The sequence below is a fragment of the Amphiura filiformis genome, chromosome 18 (assembly GCF_039555335.1).
Source record: "Amphiura filiformis chromosome 18, Afil_fr2py, whole genome shotgun sequence".
NCBI classification, from domain to species: Eukaryota; Metazoa; Echinodermata; class Ophiuroidea; order Amphilepidida; family Amphiuridae; genus Amphiura; species Amphiura filiformis.
The window spans coordinates 49,448,330-49,463,704 of NC_092645.1; positions in this window are offsets into that span (position 1 = coordinate 49,448,330).

Here is a 15,375-nt window from a genome sequence, read left to right on the forward strand (position 1 = left end):
GAGAACGGGACCTCCATTCTATACCCTACTAAGGGTACAATTCTGGTTTACCCTGCGCATCCTGTGTTTTAGGTACAATTCTGGTTTACCCTGCGCACCCTGTGTTTAAGGGTTAGGATTAGGGTTAGGGTTATACTTGTGCGCAAGGTATATATATCAGAATTATTCTACACCAAGGTATGCCAGATACAGAGTAACTAACATTAGAGCGACGTGAGATTTAACAGTGTTTAATACCAAGGTGTGCCTGGTACAGAGAAACTAACATTACAGCGAAGTAAGATTTAAGAATGTTTAATACCAAGATACGCCAGATATAGAGAAACTAACATTATAGGCAAGTGTGATCTAAGGGATTTATTAAGTATAGAGAAACTATAATATATTATCGAAGTAAGATTTAACAGTGCTATTAGGTACAGTGAACATCTTTGTGATAAATGCGTGTTTTTTAACTAAACAATTTTTTAATTTAAATTATTTTAAGTAATATTTCACCAAATACTCTTAGAACGTGCTTGAAGAATATGCAACAGCAATTTGAAACAGACTTTTTCACATTGAGAAATTATTATTATATTTTTTTTTTTCTTTATTGTACAGACTTGACATTTAATATGGAATATTTTTCGCAAAATTGCAAGACTGGCTTGGACGTAGTCTGCATAGACCGCACGGGCTAAATATTAATTGGGGTGTGTCGGGAAATGGTGTAAAATAATTGTTTGATAGAAATTGTGCTTTCCATATGTTTACATAGTGGTGCTCATAATGTAGCAAATTTGCCTAAAATGGCGGATTTAGGGAGGCGGAATTTGAGCTTTGTGGGGGACACAATTTCAGACTTTATGCAACATGGTTCTGTTATTATCAAATTTATAGGGGTTTGAGGTGATATTTCTTAAACTTCGTCAGCAATTGGCATTCATCACAGCTGAAATACACTTACAATGTACCAAGTTTTTGAACAGGGGAGGAGCTTAAAATGGGGCTCATAGAAACTGTACGTACTCAGAAAGTTTGAATGGCCCCTGGGGCCAAATGTTATAAACTTACGGTACAAAAACACATGTGTGGATTGCTGGTTATCCAATGAACTCAGACTATTTCTTTGTGTACAGTAGGTTTATAACATTTGGCCCCAGGGGACCATTCAAACTATCTGAGTGCGCACCACCTTTAAGAGCCATATTTTTAAAGCTCCTCCCACTTTCAAAACTGGTAGATCACAGGTGCATTACAGTTCTGACGAACACTTATTGGTATTTAGGTTCAGTAAAATCGGCTCAAACAACAATGAATTTGATATTATCAGAATAATGTTGCTCAAATTCAAAAATTTTACCCACAAAAATAAAAATCAGTCTCCTTAAATCCGCCATTTTAGGCTAATTCAATAATTATGAGCACCATAATGTAAACAAATGGAAAGCACATTTTCTGCCAAACAATATTTTACACCATCTCCCGACACATCCCAATTAATATTTAGCACGTGCCCTTTATGCAGACCTCTACCAGACCAGTCTTGAAATTTTGCGAAAAAGTATTCCATATTAAATGTCAAGTCTGTATATCAACTCAAATATTTGGGATTTTCGTGTACTACACTTGCCCATCCAACCATCGGCGTGACGGCGTCTCACACCTTCGCATGCGATCAATATTTTGCTCTAGAAAACTTTCCACTTGTGTAGTATAAATGATGAACATTATGCTGAACACTATGCTGGGAAAGGACTTTGGGCATTCGGAACTAGAAGAACGTCGTTTGTATAGCCTAATCTTGAAAACCGTCTCTCTTTCCATATATTTGATTCTTGCTACTAATGAATTCATTCTGCATTTTTGGGCAATATGTGACGTCGAACTTTTGTAAAACAAAATCACTTATTGAGTTATGCACTCAGATAGTAATCTCTTTAGGGGCTCAGTCCGATAAATCCTATCCCATCCTAAAACCTAGAGTTAGTAAACTGATTGCATGTTCAAGAATCAAAGTCATGTTTTTCCTTCTTTTCAATTACGGTGACAATATCGAATCAATTTAGTCAACTTTCTTTTGTAATATTCTTGAATGTATTTTTGTGTCGCCCCATAAAATATGGGATCAAGAAGAGGGTTCATTTCACAAATCAGTATCATAACGTAGACGACGTCAAAACTATTCAAATCTGGGCGAGCAGCAACTGTGATGATATACGCACAAAATGGCAGCGAGCTGAGACCCATTGCGGTTACCAAAGCTGCTAAAGTCATCGCGGGTTTCAAATATCTTTTCCTGATATCCGTGCGAGCTCGGTCATGATGGTTATCGGTCCCTGATGCTGCAACTCCCTCTCCAAATTGTGAACCACTTATGGTGTTACATCCTATTTGACGAGTGGTCTTAATTCTACGACGAAGAAGAGCAAAAAACACCGAGCTTAAAACGATAACAGATACAATCGGCAAACAGATATAGCCAATGCTGTATATGAGGCCGTAAACTTTCATCCGGTGTCCTGGAAACAAACAATACAAGTCAAAGTCAATACTTGCTGCAACAGTGTTCACTCTCTTAGCGTAATTCCACAAACTTATATCCACTATAGTTGTTGATAAACCAATGCCATAACAAATAATAATAACAATCTTAATGCGAGATGCGGATTGCCATTTGGTGTACCTGGAGTAACTTAACAACACCAGAAGAACTCTGTCAAAGCTTATTGCAACAAGAAGTATGTTACTTGTTACGTACGAACACTCCGTAAATGCTGATATCATACATCCGATTTCGCCATAAAAGTAACCAGACAATGTAATGCCGTAATGCAGAAATGTGTGAATGCCGTTAATCAGATCACTGATGGAAAGCGCGAGTATCAGAAGATTACTTGGTTTAGATCGTAAAATCCTTTCTTGATGAAAAGCGACGATAATCATTGCATTACCTATAATGGTAAGAAATGACAGCACTATAGTTATAGCTCCTTGAATATATATAATATCTGCCATCATACAAGAGTAGTAAACTGTTGAGTGTTGTAACGTAGAAATAATACCAAAGACCTGTTATTTGTCATTATCCGATCTTGCTACTATCTTATTTGATCAAACAGCATCTCTATCTATTGCCGTAAGTCATTTATGTCGTACTTACATTTGTGACATGACGTAGCAAGTTTACCTGTGACAATGCTACTTCGGTAGTTTGATGAATCGTGAAATTTAGTTAATGCTTCTGACTATGTTTCTGCGACGAATCTCCTACTTAGCTATATAAAGAAGACTGATCTACTATATAATACAGTTAACAGTTGGAATATGCAGTTCGTACAAAGCCTGTATGTTGCAACTATATATACTTAATGCACATCAATTGCTATCAACCTTTCAAAGTCTAAGTAATATTAATTTATATTGTTTATGTTTACAAATCCAGGTTTAGATTATTAGTATTTCTTCGTCTAATGTCTAATTTGGATATCACCATTCAAATGGATATATGCCTTGATTAATCAATGTAACAAGAGCAAAAAATAAAGGGATTTTCTAAACTTACTTTGCAGTTTTTGTCCGTTTTATTTTTTCACTTTAAAGATTTGTTATTTCTCTCCTTACTTTAATCAGACAGACTTTGCAAAAGGTCTTACTTTAATAAGCATCATGCGTTGAATGCATATTTGATCCCCTACATGCAAATCCATGCGCAGTGGTGTAGACATTTTAGATTTGACAAACTGCCGAGTACTGAAATGGTACCAGAAGTTTCAAACGTTTATTCAAAACAGCGATTTGGCTTATTTGGCACTCTGCGAAATTCATAATATGCAAAGTGTACTTTTTTGAACAATAAATGGATTGGAATAAGCAAAATTTGTACGATAATAAATGTACTTAGAGTTCCACGGGTAAACGGTATCAATATTATTGTTTTTCACTTTACCTCATTATTTCGACTTAATAACGAAACAAAAACAGTTCTTGACAATAATTACTAATATTGTAGTATAATTTTTGTGACAGAATAACAAATTTAAAATAATTTGACAAAAATCGTAGGTTATGGCTATAAGTATAGGTTTTTATAACACACACATTGTAGTCTTCATATAACCATGCCACAAAAGTGCATCACAATTTTAATATAAACCATTTCAAATCTGTGATTAAAAACAATCCTTCAAATCATGGAAACTTACACCATTCAGCATTCAATAATAGAGCAATTTATCATTCTTATCTGTATTGACTTTTTCTTTCTGGCTTTTAATTTAGCCTATTGGAAATAAGTTATTGTCATGACTTTCTTTGGGAATCCTGTTTTAGTCATTGTTTTCCTTTGTACGATCTGTAGGATATAATTATTATTTGTATACAACTGTAATTCAATTTGCTTTTAAACTTATATCTGGACTTATAATGTTTTTTAATTTCTGTGTATTTTCACCATATCATGTAAAATATTACAATGTTCTATTTTTGAATGTTTTACGTTTTCATATATTAAGAGCTTATTTCCAAACCGTGTTAAGTCCATAAACCCATGTATCTGATTTCCCTGTGCGATATTGCAAGGCTATAGGTATTAAGTTTTAGTTGGATGCACCATTACAAAGTAAACGCATAGTAATAATACTGTGTGCGCCTTTGTTTCCCAAATGAGAACAATAGTCTGCATATTGTTATGCAGCATTGTTATGGCAGAGGGTACAACTCACTGTTGCTAATGTTAAACTTGTCAAAGTAATTGTGATTGTATCACACAAGTAAATGAGACACATGGGGTTGTGGACTTAACACGGTTTGGAAATAAGCTCTTCATATGTCGCAATCAAGCAATCAATTATCAAGTAATCGGCAAGACGAAACCTTTGGTGGGAAGTAAGATAACGCAATTTAGCAACACGGCATTTCAAATACAGAGAGACTAATACCGCAGAACAAGTATAATAATGTCCCTTTGACGAAAATGACGAAAGGCAGACACCCTCCACAAAAACATTGGCGTTTGAGCAACTTATATTACTGATACAGGCGGCTGTACAAACATAATTATGTTGTAAGACCAATCTAATGTTTTGCTGAGGGTGTCTGCCTTTTGTCCCTCGTTTAGAGGCACATGATATGTTATATAATATAACATAATATGTTTACCCTAATAACAATAATAGACCGCTAATGCATTCTTACACTATGCCATTGTTGATATTTGGCCTTTTTTTAATTTATTTTTTACTTCATTTTACGTGATCTCGGCATTATTTTGTCTGATCTTGCCAATACTACAGTCAAGTATTAAACACTGTTATTTTCAATTCATTTAATCTGGATCTATATCACTCCTGGGTATTGTCTGCTTTACGAAATCACCTATACACCGCGATAGCGCTCACAATTAAAGTACACTAGTCATTTATTTCCCTACATTCATACTTTTATTAAAAGAGTGCTCCATTTACTGTTACTGTTACATTTCGAGTATTGGTCCCTGTCCACACAACGCTCCCATCCAGTGACCGTTCCCCTGAAAAATATCGACTATGTACGATTGACGATCACATAATGAAAAATAACGGTGTACGTATAGTATATAACAGTACCCTCTTTAGCCATAAAATAGTTTTTAAGAAAATTAGCAAAACGCGATGGTTGGAGCCCTCTAATGATAATTACACTGAGTATTTTAAAGGAAGAAAAAGGCAAAAAAACCCACAACAACAACAACAAAACAATTGGACTACAGAGTAATATAATACAAGACTTAATAATCCAAAAATTTCTGAATTAACATATAATGAAAAAAAAAATCAATCACTGCAGTCGGCTAATCAATCAAATAAAAAGAAAGAAAGAAACGAAGAAAGAAAATCAATGAAGAAAAAAAGAAAGAAGGAACGAAAAACGAAAGAAAGAAAGATAAAAAAGAAGGAAAGAGTATGACTTACTTTATCTCCGGGTGCTCTGGTTTTCCTCCTGCATCTAAAATTGGACCTCTTCCCATATCCCTGTCCCGTCATATCCGGATGGCATCCTTGAATTTAGTATCTTCTGAGCACTATTGGGTTTAGCCTGGCTTCGGCCGAATGTTATAAATTTAAAAAAATTAAAACTTTTATACCCAACGACACCCCTTTTTTCAAACAACATAAATTACCGATAGACCCCTTCACTTTCCGACGCCCGTATGGAAAACAAGAACTTTAAGTAAAATACTTGGCTTCTCTGTGCGTGTGCTGCTTAGCACATTGGCAGTTGTTCATTTCACTTAATGCTTAATAGTATTTGAGTCGTGATTATAAATATAAACTCGTTACGCGTAACTCTAAAACCTGATCAATAGCTTGATAGTTTTCCCTCAAGAAAATCTGATTTTTGTAAATGCTGGTTACCTCCCTTTTTTCTCTATCGCTAATATCTGCTTATAACTTAACCCATAATGTAGTCGCTAGCGTTGAGCAGGTAAGGTCTGACCAATAAGCGTGGTTGTTTTTTTGTTTTTTTGGAAAGAACAATCCACTTCATTAGTCAAAATTCAATAGCTCGTCTCTAGCGCACAATTCGCGTGTAAATTGTACTTGTCTAGTTGCTCAATATTTTTTAATATTTCGAATTTAAATTTAGATTGTTTATGGCTTTGTTCGACCGATGTTGCTTGCCTTGCTTATGTCGTTTCGTTTCTGAAAGTCAGTTTCTTCAATAAACTATAATAACTCTTGAAGTTTAGCTACGCTATTAAAGTATGTTTGTTTGTTTTACCCGATCAGATGTCAAACTTCAAATTTTATTCGAGTATGAGAGTGTAAAAAATCTGTTGTTGTAAATCACTCATTGACTTACTTACAACTGGTAGAGATGTAATTTGATGAAACTGAGGACTAGACCAGGGAAGTGGAAACTCAAGAAAAGGAGTGGAGATGGGATCATAAGCTAGCATAGTAATACTGAGGACACAAGAAGTGTCGTCAAAACGGCCTTCATTTCAATTCAGAGCTGTGGTACGGAGGTAATCCTGTGAACTGACAAAAAAACGTAAGTTTTTGTTTTCATATAATTATATAAATATGACGAACATGGTGAATGTTAAACATTTTATTCTCTCAAACAGCTTTTCAAAATAATTTGTGATGAGGAGGGTGCGGATTTTCCAAATGCAGACCTATTCAAGAGAAGTCTTCATTCTGGCCAAAAGTAGACCTTTATCCTCCCTAACTGATTATTGGATCTATTTGTTTAGTAATTTCACAGACAGTTCATGATTTGGGGGGGGGTATATGTAATGCCTAAAAAGTGCTTTTAAAAATAATTGTAGTATAGTCATTTTTGCCCTACATATATATTTGTGACGTTGTATATCGAAAGGAGACACTTTTGGGGAGAATCGAAAACGGAGAAATTGCAAAAAATCTGTCCAGGGGTGATTTTTTTTTGATCACGTGTTTTCCTTTTATCCTGCCTAAGCTCTTATCTGACATCATTACCAATACCTATGTCTGTACCCTTTGTTAGAAACTCAAAAATTGTAGAAAGCCGTTTCAGTTTTCATTTCAGTTTGTTACATAATCGTGTGACCGCAGAATATCAGGTTTGAAGTTACCTTCATCAAAGTATACAAAAGAAGTTTTTAAATTTCGCAGTGCAATATTCACAAGCAGAGAAGTCGAACAAGTCGATCTACATTTGAAAGCGTGGTTTAGTTTTCGAAATAAGCCTAGGCTTATTTCACTGTGAAGATATAGACCATCGAAATATTTTCACCAGGATTACAAAAGAATAGACACTGAGTGATATAAACACAATTCATTATGGAACGAGTTGGCTACAAAACGATTCTCTTAAACGCATCTATGCACAGTTTCCACCTCGATACACCCGAGCACGCTGTCTCTACACGGTCTGTGTTTACACTATACGATTGCGTGCATAGCATCATAAGAGCTGTGTGAGCTTCTAGCTGATGACTAGTGGAAAATACGGCATATGTGATTGGTTTCTGGCAAAACTCCGAGTGTTCCCTTCATCCAATCAGAAAAGTTATATATCGGGTGAAAGCTATAACACTTCCCACTAAAAACACTTTTTTCATTACGTCAACTGAAATGACGCAATTTAACCAAAATAGATCAAATTAATTTGATCACAGTTAATCGAAACGCGTCCTACAATAGTTTCCAGGTGTTTCTTAAAATATTTAAAGAACCTCTCGTGTCTTAGGAATCATTTTGGCTGAGTGGAATTTAATCACATAGGCGGCCTCCATGTGCATGTTTTGCAAAAAGTAAAAATGATAGTTAAGATTGCACCAAAATATTGACATACTTTTTTGTATTTCAATCAGGTACAATAAAGAGATATCTTTGTCATGTTTCTCTAAAAAGTTCTAAATGATAACTAAACAGCAGATTGCGTAACTCTATCTCTCTTTAAACTATTATTCCATTTTGATTATATTTACATACTATAGCTACTATTTACCACTATTGTTAACCACAATATGGAAATCAAAAGAAATTAGTACTGAAAATTGAACTCTACCAGGTGCTAATCTTCTCAATAACCCATATGGGTCAGAAGCTTGGACGCTCAAGAAAAGAGACAAGAAGAGATTGTTGGTGTTTGAGATATCTTGTTTAAGATGGATATTAAATGGGAGTCTCCAGAAGAGATAGGCTACGGAACACATCAATAAGAGAGGCAACAAGCAGCCAGGTCACAATACTAGACAAAATCAAACCAAACAACTGTTCTACTTTGGACACATCGTACGGATGCCACAGGGTAGATACCCTAAACATGCACTTGATGGTAGAATATACCTGGACACAGCCTAGAGGCAGACCCCCAAAGCGCTGGCTTGACAACATAAATAGCAGATGTAGAAGTATAGTGATGCAACAGGATTAATTACCATAGCGATAGGTAAAAACAATTTTTGAATGTATTGCCCTGCACTAGACGTACGCTGTAACTCTGCATCGCACCATTGATTATCAAAGAATAGGCCTAAAGACCTGGATCGTAACTCTATGGAAATTTCACGTTTCACTCGCACCTGTACGATTAGTGTCTTCGAAAAGAGCGGTATTGTGTTCAATCTATGCTTGCACACATACACATACATGACAGGTGATGAGTGCCGCCTAGTTATAGCGCAGGGCAATGTATTCCAAAATTGTTTTCACCTGTCGCTGTGGTAATTCCTTCAGTTGCATCATTACTTCTACGGCGAATTGCCCAATAAGTTCAGCAGTAATCACCTGATTGCCTGCAATCATAGATTGAATACAATACCGCTCGTTTCAAAGATACTTATCTTACAGGTGCGAGTGATCATCATGAGGGAATATTTTATAGAATTACGATCCAGGTCTTTATCCCTATTCTTTGACATCTATGTTCCAATACACAGGTACCGCGTGAACGTACTAGTGTATGGCGATATATTCAAAAATTCCGCTACATCTTCACTTCTACTGCGAATCCTGATACATCATCACTTCTACGGCGAATATTATTTTGAAAGCATGAAAACAAAACGCATAATAGTCATATGAGTATACGGTAGAAGCGGTTACCATGGAAAAGATATCGATTCCACAATTTCAAGCTGATAAGGGATATTTATGGAATAAAATAATATTAAAACGAAAAACGAGCAAGTAAAATATCGACGTGGAAACTAAATCTGTACTCTTTTAATTCTGGTTCTTAAATAGATTGTGGCTGAACAAGACAAATTGCCATAACTTGCTTTTTGCATGGTGGGCTAGATTGGACAGTTATTATGGTATAGTAACTTCACACCACCGACACTAAAATGAGGTTGTATATATATTTAGATTTTCGCCGGAATTTAAGTATGGAGAGTGATTTTGTAATTAGTAGTAGACCACAAACTTCCAGCTCATAACCATTTTTTGTCAGGCTGGAAAGGTTCTAGTTTATTTATAATGTGTAGTCAAATATGTGTTATTTTTTGCAAAAAAGCATTTTGATATTGCCAACAATAGCTAACATGAACATGGAAGTTAAATTTTTCTGCTATTTCTGCTGACTAATCCCCAGACATTAAAACGGGACTCACCCAAAGATACAACCGTTATTCAACTATTGTTACATTCGTACAAACAGTAATGGTAAGAGAGATCATCGTTTGAATGAAAATTTTTTTTTTTTAAATTTCTGTTCATTTAAAAGAAAATCGAATTCTTTAAAACTTACTTATGTGATTTGTTAAATTTCTATTTACATAGCATTTTGTAATATTTTAAGCGTTAACATGAATTTGTGCAATTTTTACGCATTTCCTGCATTGTCTATCGGTCATCCTACCTACGCATGCGCAGATTGTTGTTTGATTTGCACCATTTTTGTTTGAAATGTTGTTCCAAGCGGAACAATTTCAGACCACTTTGAGCGAAATCGGAGCATTTTTGATCATTTTACTCTAAATGAAGAAAATGGTGATTTAAAGAAAAGAGGTGAAACTTCACCTCAAATGTGGAGAATTCCCATGTTTTCTTTAGTTCTTTTCCCGCTGGTTAATGATGATATTTCCTGGAATCTTCTGGAATTCTGTCGGTCCAGCTTCTAGTCTTGGGCCCAAGCTTCACGTGGGTCACGGTTTGTAATGAACGACAGAAACCGGCTGTGAAGGAGACTAGTCACTCCAGACTGGAGTGGTGATCGTCAATTTCGGAAAAAACAACACTCGACCATGGACTTTAATTGTCGGTTTGTCATTATATAAAACGATAAATCAAGTAAGTAACTTCCACTCTGAAATCATCAAGAAAAAATCGAACCAAGGACTTGTTTTCACTCAAATTTGAGTCGCATCATCAACCGGAAGTGACGTGGCACGGACCGACAGAATAGCCCAATACGATCCTTTTCAAGTCGTAGTGATATATTTTGTTTTTATCTTTGTGTTGTTAAGACAGATATTTGTAGAAGATTCCAACGGGATCATTACAGCCTGAAGATCAACTAAAGCAAGTATACCACTTATTCAATCTTCCAAACACGTACTTTCTCTCTGACTTTCTCCCTATTATTGGAAGAAGAGCTGTTATCCATCGTGAGCAAAGAAGAATCTGAAGATCGAACATCTCAGTCATCCTTCTGAATCAAAAACTGTTGAATTGTTCAATGCTAAGCTTCATTTCGGGTTTCTTTCCTATCGTTGGAAGTAAACCAAATTGAAGCTGTTAGCGTGTAGGTAGTCGTGGTCAAAGACGCTGTTGGTGACCCGCGGGGTAGTATTCAGTGAAGGATTGAGACGAAAATACTCGTCTCTGTCCCAGGCTGTGACAAAGACTAACGGGACAGTTAACAAACTTCTAGTCAGCTATAACCTAAAATATCTACATCTGAAAACACCTAATCTATCTGGATAACAGAAATAGCTTCAATTCATATGCACTGTTACCAGGTTACCAATACCACAACGACTTGTAAACCGATGCAAATATAATTGTGTACTTGTTTATTTTAGGTCCATCCAATATATCATTATATGACTTTGGACTCATTCTACGAACAATAAAATTAATACTAATTGATGAATAAATAGTTGTATAGATTTGCCCTCGGAAAAGTAAGAACCCGAATTTCTAGATAGCATCAATATGTCTAATTTGAGCATATTCCGAATCAAACATGTTCCCACGCTGTTTCCCCTTATTTTCTTCAATCTGCTGTTTTATGTTATTGCGAGGTTCCAAGTAGTTCCTCTTTGGAATACTGCTGACAGAAACAGCTTCTTATGCTCTCTCACTAACGATAAAAAACAATTAATCAATGAAGTCACGTTCACTTTCAGTGGAGATCCATTCAAACCATGCAGCTTGCAGTTAACAGCATCAGAAGGAACAGGTTCTTTGTTACGTATATCTCACGGAATGCCCACTGATACCTTTATGTACGTGGACAAGCAAGGAGATCTTTTGAATTGTCAAAACAGATATGTTGTTATTGCAGCAAATGAATCCTGTTCCATTGTACTTGCACACGCAAATCTCCATCTATATCTGCAAGGTACTGGCAATGTTCTTATTAGTAATATACCAATAAACGAGTCTCTGTCTTTGTGCTATGTACGAGATGCTGAAGAACAGACTTTTTCCGGTGTATATGATACAAACAAATGTCCCACAAAAGAATTCAATCATACCATTACATGTTCCTCTTTCTTTGATTTTAATTGTTTGTTTGAGTTTCCAACTGATTGTGATGCTTTTCTCGGGCAAAGATATGTAGAATTTACGTGTAATAACTCACAGTCAAGCCATACAGCTCTGATTATTTACCCAAATGATATCATGGTATTAGACCTGTCGGAACAGAATATAGTGGAAGTGACTAGTCATGAAAAGTGGGTAATGGTGAATCCAACGGACGAGGACACAAAACACATCAAGGATCAATAAATGATACAAGAGGATACCTTGAATATAAACAACAGAAAGGAAAACGAGCAAGGTACACCAACTTGATGGGGGGAAACAAGTAAAATACAGACTAGACAATATGCAGGGGGGGCAAAACCAGCAAATGTAGGCATAGGAAGTAAGCAAAGTACGATAGCCAAAAATTACCAGTTCAAGGCTCACAAAAGTGCTAAACCTGCAAAAACAACAAGGATCAATGGTAATACAAAACTGCACTAGAACATGTGATGAAAATCACTGTGCATATAAACAGACACGCTAAACCAAACATCCAGAGTAGGCACAAAATAAGCAAAGTTCGATGGCCAAAAATTGCCAATTCCAGAGCCCACAAAAGTGTCAGGAAAACAGTACACTGGAAGTGATGAAAATCCCTGTGTACATAGCAGTCGAACACTAAACGGACAAAAAACAACCGACGTTTCGAGCAGATAAACTGCTCTTCTTCAGGGACAGACAACAAAATATAAAAGCAAACAACAAAAACTACATGCTGTAATTTAAAAACAAATTCAAGTCAAAAACTGAAGGCAAGTTCAAATAGAACTCAGTAGCAAACAAGATAAGCTCAGAGCAAAATAAGCATGTCTTACTTCAATGAAGCACAGTTTACTACAGTGAGAAACTGGAAAGCATTATGTAAATAAGCACGACCACAGGACAATAGGGTATTGTCCTAATTGACAGGAAGTAGATGTCAAGAGGGGTCGTAGTCAATAGAAGAGGAAGAGAATGAATAGAGGGAGATAAGTGGGCCAATGTCACTCAAATTTAAAAGAGAAGATTCATGCATATTACAAAACAATTATTTTAAATACATATATGTTACAAAAGAGAGAAAAAAATACAGCAAAAATTGCTGAATAAAACACAAGTTGAGGAAAGTCTCAAATATTAGAGTGTAGTATGCATACAGAAAGAGGGGGGGTAGAAAAACAAGTAACTGCAGTTCATGTGGATAGGCCTGCAGTGAAGTGGTAAAGCCAAAAATCACTAAAACCAAAGCACAGTAAAATACCGTTACAAATTAGCATGAAATATGCTAAAATAGGTAGTGATACAAGGTCTACTAAAAGATGGAAAAACATAGGTAAGCAAGGAGGCCTACAGTGAGAATGCCAAATGTGAATTGACACATCAAGCATGTACAATACATGTAGATCCAGTAGTAAATGAAAAAGTAATTAGAAAAGATATGCGTGGTGCAATAAATATTATACATGTAGGCCTGCATAATACATGTGTTAAGAAAAGTGAAAAGCCAATAATTGCTGAATCAAAACACAAGTTGAGGAAGGTCACATATATAATAAAATGGCAGTATGCATGCAGAAAAGGGGGGTAGGTTTGGAAGTAGAAAAACAGATAAAGTAAATGCATATGAGCTCATATGGACCGTGCATGATAAAACCAATGCTCAGTGCATGTAAAGACCTTTAGATGACAGTGGAAAGCCAACAAATCACTAAAACCAAAGAACAGTGAAAAACCGTAACAAATTGACATGAAATATGCCAAAATAGGTAGTGATAAAAGGTCTATACAAGCAAGCAAGGAGGGAGGCCTACAGTGGTGTGAAAGCCACATGTGAGTTGACCCATCAAACATGTAGGCCTACATGTACATGTATGTCAAATACATGTGTTGACGCAAGTAAGATCCATAGGCCAAATAAGGATACACTGGCACGTTAATCTTTAACATTTAAGCCAAGTGGTTGGGTTGTCTTAAGTTTAGAGATCCAGTCTTTCTCAAGTTTCTTTCGCATGAACGTGTCAGTCTTTGGGGGTTTGTCAATACCCATGACAGATATGTGACTAGCAGAATGTCCTGGGAGGTTGAAATGTTTGGCTACTGGTGTATTTTTGTTAAGGCGAGCATCTGCGCAATGCTCACCCAGTCTGGTTGACAGGCTACGACCAGTCTCTCCCACATACTGAACTTGGCAATTAGCACAAGTGATGAGATAGATCACATTCTCACTCTGACAACTGATGTGTTTGTGGATGTCGTGGCTTTCACCTGTGGAAGAACTAGTGAAAGACGATCCTTCCTTAGTATGTTTGACTGGTGGGCCCGGGTGGATGTCATGTTCACATGACTTACAAGTTTATATTCAAGGTATCCTCTTGTATCATTTATTGATCCTTGATGTGTTTTGTGTCCTCGTCCGTTGGATTCACCATTACCCACTTTTTCTGATTTTGTTGGTGATCCCCTGCAGCCGTCATGGTTCCGGACCTAGGACCCCTCTCGTTTGTCTCTTGTCTACATCCCCAAATCCGTCTTGTCTTCAATCAGCTTCGAAAAACGCAAGAAAAAATCCTGCGTCACACTTCCAATCATTATTTTCTTAATTTCCTCAGATCTATCAAACTCATCCCTAAAGGATTGTTGATTAGTAACCACATCAATACCACAAGTGGGCATTGTTCTGACCTGGTTGATGAAGCTTTTCTTTCTACATCCAGCAAGCTTCTCGATATTCTCATTATAGATTCTCTCAATGCTGTTCAACAACAGTCTACTGAATTTTTATCTCTCTGTCGTGTTTTATCTTCTCTGGTTAACCCCGGTATCTTTTCAGCCATCCTTATGAAACTCAAAGAAATGGGCTCTAAACTACAACTCGAGCTTCTAACTCAGAAATGTCGCAAACTCCATGATAACATCAGCATTGCACACTCATCCACTGGTGCTCACCACTATATCGACGAGTCTAACCGTCCTACTATGATTAGTGGTGACAAATCTAATGTGCAAGGTTCCATCCTTAATGCCATCAATAACAACGTTCACCAGGATTGTAGACCTATTCACAGACCCACACCGGCACCAACTAGAACTCATAAACGGCGTTGGGTGAAACGAGCTTATCGGCATCGTGCCAAAATAGCCCCTATCACTGATAACAAGAGTGTTGTCAACCTGTCCTCCC